This window comes from Channa argus, chromosome 6 (genome assembly GCF_033026475.1).
Source record: "Channa argus isolate prfri chromosome 6, Channa argus male v1.0, whole genome shotgun sequence".
Classification (NCBI taxonomy): domain Eukaryota; kingdom Metazoa; phylum Chordata; class Actinopteri; order Anabantiformes; family Channidae; genus Channa; species Channa argus.
The window spans coordinates 217640-223453 of record NC_090202.1 but is presented as its reverse complement, the minus strand read 5'-3'; the positions used below and the strand labels follow the sequence as shown (position 1 = coordinate 223453).

At 46.6% G+C, this 5814-nt stretch overlaps 1 pseudogene; it reads left to right on the top strand.

Moving 5' to 3' along the window:
- Positions 1-5254: 5254 nt before the first annotated feature.
- Positions 5255-5376, top strand: LOC137129588 (U2 spliceosomal RNA; annotated as a pseudogene).
- Positions 5377-5814: the final 438 nt, after the last annotated feature.

Genomic DNA, 5814 nt, shown 5'->3' with positions numbered 1-5814 from the left:
GTTCTTCTTCTTTTGTTGCTCCCGCCTGGCTTGCCCCTCTTACTCTGCTCTCTGTCTGTGCTTTCATGTCCACCTCAGTCAAGTTCATACATAGGTCCCTTCCCCTGTTCCTTGCTGCTCCAATACCACCAACTCCGGTTGCCTGTTCGGTGAGAAACCGTTGTCTCTCAGGGCAGACCCTGTAAAAGGTGTCCAGGCTTTCCACACCTATTGCAGGTTTTTCTGGCCAGACAGGCTTCAGCTGCATGGCCCTCCCCTTCACATAAAAGTTTTTTGAGAGGGGTGCGGATGGAACAAGTTTTTGTGAGGGAGATGGCGGGGGACTTGATCCCCCATTGGGCCACAAATAGTCAGGTTATTATCGAAGTGGAATGAGGAGCCGAGGGAGGGTGGGAGGGTTTTTTGGGAGCAATGGAACTGGTGGATGGGAGTTGGGTGGTGCAGCCGCCAATGTTGGGCCCCTCCTGGAGGAATTCCAGGGGGATGTCTAGCCGACTAGATTACATATTTTTTTCCAAGGTGGCCACTCTGGGGTCAGGAAAGAACTTGCCAAACTTTTTCTCTGATCACGATGGTTTGGTCTTTCAGGGTTTCGTGAGTGGGCCGCATTTTGGGCCAGGCTACTGGAAGCTGAACGGCAACGTCCTGGAGGATGAGTATTGTCATAGAAGTTGCGCCGCTTTCCTGCAGGGGCAGCTTGGGCTGAAGCCACTGTGTGCAGGGGCAATAGAATGGTGGGAGGTAATGAAAGACAGACTCAAGGATTTCTGTATAAAGAAGTTGAAAAATGGTTTTCTAGATTGTGCAAAAGAATACAACATCAATTGGAAAGAGAACAGACCTTGGCCAATGAGGGCAAGATGGTTAATGAGAGAAAGTCCCAGCGGCTCAGAGATAGGTTACGGGCTGCCTATGAGGAGCAGACATACACATTCCTAGTGTCACGACAGAGAGTTCCGTAAACGGCATGAACAGTGCACGGCACAGTTTTTTTTCTAGTATCAGGAAGACAAAGGCAAGACGATTGCTTTTTTCGGTGCACTCGGGAGTGAGGCAGGGCTGTCCGCTTTCTGTATGAATGGGTAGGGGGGAAAAATATGGTGGCGCCCATAGAGGAGGGACGTAGGGGTGCCCCAAATTTCCCCCCTGAAGCTGGACATAATCTTTATAGTGTCCTTGTTGAATAACATACCCATGGAGGTGGTGCACCCAGCGGGTGGCTGCCAGAGGTATTTCTTTTCAGACCCCACTAGGAAGATTATAGAGTAATCCAATACTGGACCAAGAGCAGAACATATACCATGGCATTATGCATGGGCCACAAAGTGGCTGAGAGAACATTTGCAGGCCCTGGTGACGGGGGTGTGGAAAGGTCACAAGGCCCTGTACAAGGAAGTACTGAAAAGGAGGGGACTGCCACGGGTGGTGGAGATTCCCCCCGCTACCTGAAAAGCTGTACAAATGACGAGATTGGATAATGGACTTAAAGACTTGCACTGGCTAGGCTTGCATTAGACCCTACTGGTATGTGAAAAACTGTACAGGCATGCATTGAGTCGATTCCTGCAGTGCCTTAGAAGCCCATGCAATGAGGAAGACATCATCTGACACGTTCTATGGGACTGCAGATTTGCTGGAGCAGTGTGGGCCAATGCAGAAACAAAGCTGCAACAGGTAGATGCAAACTTTGTACTTATATGGGAAGTTGTAGAGTAGGGTTTGGGGAGCAATAGAGCAAGACAGGGATTGAGACTTTTGTGGCTTCTTGTCAGCCTCTATACAAAGAACTTGTGGTTGGCCAGACAACAGCTGGTCAGAAATGGCAAGGACTGGAGAGTGATGGAGGTTTTGAAAAAAGTAGAATGGGAAGTCAAAGACCAAATGGGTCAGGATATAGAGAAATCATGCAGCAAAAGAAAGATGGAAGGGCGGCATTGGGCGGTTATAAACAGAGACGGGGATAGTGTGAGAAAAGGTAATTGACGGAAGACCTGCCATGATATGAGTATGATGTGGTTTAAATTCCTATTTCTGTAGTAGATGGAGGGAGAGCACAACAAATGGAATAGGAATTACTAAACTGTGTATTATGTATGCCTTTAATCTGTATGTGATGAGTGACAATAGATACAATAATACAATACAAATAGCCAACAAATAACTAATCAAAACAAAAAGTCAACTCAAAAATCACATTTCAAACAATACCCCAACTCAAACATTGTTAAAGGTAGGGAATACGGGGCCTAGTGGAAAGGGAAGAGTGTGACCTTTTGAGCGAGGGAAGTCCAGATTGGCGTTGTGGAAGGCCAGGAAACAGACCCTGCTAGGTAAAGTGCTTGTGCTCAAGGCGGACATGCTCTTCTCGTTGCACCACCTGGCATATGTGTACCCTCTACCAGTCGCCATGAGACGGCCCCCGGCAAAACCATTTTTCAACGTCCTATGGGGGAGGTAGGTGGGAATGGGTGCCGCGTGGGCCTCCAATGTCGACCTTGGCTGAGGGACAAAGGGATGGACCTCCCACTGAAGCTTGACACCATTTCCGTTGATACTGAACAGGTTCAACATAGGTCCAAGGTCAGAGAAGCTACCTTAGCAATATGGCTGGAAACGGCACCGTGGGCCTGTACAAGATAGCCAGGAAGAAAGTGAACTTGCCACCAGTGGTGGGGGTACCATTATTAGTTTGGGAAAGTGTTCAGGCGGTAGGCCTAAGTAATGGTTTGAAGGATCTGCACTTTGCTCGCCTGCACAGATGTCTACCGGTGCGAGACAAGATGCACAGGGACGGTCTGGGCCTGTCTCCTCTGTGCCTGGGACCATCGTGTGGGGCAGGTGAGCGAGAGTACCATGTTATGTGAGAGTGCAGTTTCGCGAGAAAGCTCTGGGCCAGGGCAGAAAGGGTTGTGGGGAAGGCAAAGCCTGATCTCACACTGATGTGGGAGGTGGTGGAGAGGGGTTTCGTGGGGGCTGCCATTGGGAGTGGGTGGAGGGTGTTGTGGCTGCTGTCGTGGCAAAAACTGTAAGGCAAGTTAGGAGGCAAAAAGGCAACTTACAAGTGAATGATAACGGTAATCAGCAAATAGAAAATTACGCAGAGCAGAACAGAGCTACACTCTAGAGCGGGCCAATCTGATTGACCAAGATGTGTTGGTTGTTCAGCCTTTTATACATACAACTCAACAGCTGGGTTCACACAAAGAACAAAGGGATGAGTCAATGCAAATCAACCTTCATACAATGTGGTCAGGAGTCTTAACAAGTTCATGTTACTTTGTCCTTTTGTCTTTTAAGTCCTTGAGATTGATGATTTGTGCTGGTTCCCGTGGGCTCCCTTCAGGGAAGCAAATGTTCAGGTGTAGGTAGTTTTATAGTTGATATCTACCTAACATACTTCTTTGTGTGGCCAGAGACATGACGTCTTGCTGGGGAGCAAACGGTGAGGAGGCACTGGTGTAAGCAGGTTTGATACTGAGTCTGCCAGAAGTGTGAAACAGTGTTACCTAGATTTTGAAATTTCCCTCACAGCTACTCCCGAGCCTGTGTAAAAGAGGCCTATGGCTGGCTCGACGGGAGCTCGTACGGAATGGCAAAGAGTGGAGTACGGAAAGGTTGGCTAAGGGGGTCGAATGGGAGGTGACACAAAAGATAAAGTCGGATGTGGACAAGTTGGGATACCATGCGGCAAATGAAAAGTGGAAAGGAGCCTTCGGGTGTTTTTTCCTTTGTCTCTTCTGCTTCTGTTTTGAGTTTTACTACTTTTATTACTTTTCAGGTCAATGTAAAGAGAAGGAATGTTGTGGTTACTGTACTGTTGTTTATTTTCCATAAAAAAAAATTTATGATTTTTACTACGCAGAATAAGCGTGATAGAGTACATTGGCAAATTCTGAGAGGCAGCTGATTCCCAGAGTTGGATTAAAGAGTACTGAGCGGTTTCAATGGAAGGAGGAGAAAAAGGACATCATACTAGAGATGTGTACCAATCGACTGATTATGAAACCGCTAAAACTCAAAGGGGAGGATGTTTTCTGTTCTGCAGTCAAACCAACAGGCTCGCTCCTATGACGTCACCCTTGTATCAGGTGAAGTGCATCAGAGAGTCCCAGACGGCTGAGCTCGATTAGCTAAGGCGAAGCTGCTGGAGCAGTTTTCAGTGGGAAATCTGGACAGACCGAACTACAGAGTCATCCCACCTAATGCCTTTAACCCCTTCATTACAGATCAAGAATTAACTGAGTTTCTGGGAGGTTATGCAGAAGTGGTGTCGGGAGCAAGGTATGTGAAAAACCCGATGGGTTTCTGGACTGGAAGGCAGCCATTTCAAGTGCTCCTGCACGTTGATAACAAGGAGCAAGACGACTTTTCCAAAATCCCAGGCAATCAACCAACCTAAAATAAACATACCAAAGTAAAGAAGGCATCGTTTAAAAACCACAGCCTCACAGCAAGCTCAAAAGGTAGGGAGGATAAAACCACCCTCTCCATCTAACTACTGCATTTTAGGCTTTCACCAAAGTAGACCCTACCACCTGCCCAGGTAAGCATGGGGTGAACTTAATCACATAAAAAACCACATATCACTTCAAATAACGGACAACATACAGACATAAATATCTTATTTTGTTCAACCGCTACCAAATAACAATGGCAGGACCTACATCTCTAATAATATAATGATTTTATCCATTTTATCCATTAGACTGGATACTACCTCTCCTCCCTCAACTTGGTAGCACCCAGCCTGCCACTGTTGAGAGGGCCTAATGATGCAAACCTGCTTGTACTTTTCTTGATTACCCTGCTAATTCACACCACAATGAAACATAGGAAAAATTCCTCCCACCCAACCCCAGTCCCCAAAAACAATACAAATATCCAACAAATACCTCTATAAAACACCAAATAAACTCAAAAATCACATTTCAAACATCGGATTGGCTTGGCAAAAGGGAGGGGGCGGCCTTAGGGAAATGGAAGCTGCCTGGAAATTGGAACGCCTCGCAAGCCAAGCCAGGGGTCCAGGGGTGAGTTAAATTCCATTTTTGGCAGGCTTTGCCTTTTGGCAGAGCCCTGGGAGTTTGTAAGAAGTCAAGCAGCTTTTTTCATCGAGAGGTCGGGCTGTGAAAAGAGAGCACGGGCGTGGGTGGGTGCTCAGCAGCGGCCATTGTTACGTCCTGTTAACAATACTGCACCGCGACACTTGAGAAGTGTCAGAGGAGGTTGGCTCAGGCAGCAAAGAGTGGGGGTCATCGCTTCTCTGCCTTTTGGCTAAGATCAAGTGTAGTATCTGTTCTTATCAGTTTAATATCTGATACGTCCTCTGTTGTGTCAAAAACTGTAAGGCACGTTAGGAGACAAAAGGCAACTTACAAGCGAATGATAATGGTGAATTTAATCAGCAAAATGGAGAAACATGCAGAACAGAACTACACTCATGAGTGGGCCAATCTGATTGACCAAGATGTGTAGGTTGTTCAGCCTTTTATACATACAACTCAACAAATCAACCTTCATACAATGTGGTCAGGACTCTTAATTAGCAAGTTCATGTTACTTTGTCATTTTGTCTTCATTGTCTTTTAAGTCCTTGAGATTGATTATTTGTGCTGGTTCCCGTGGGCTCCCTTCTGGGAAGCAAATGTTCAGGTGTAGGTAGTTTTATAGTTGATATCTACCTAACACACTTCTTTGTGTGGCCAGAGACATGATGTCTTGCTGGGGAGCAAAAGGTGAGGAAGCACTGGTCTAAGCAGGTTTGATACTGGGTCTGCCAGAAGTGTGAAAACAGTGAAACAGTGTTACATAGAT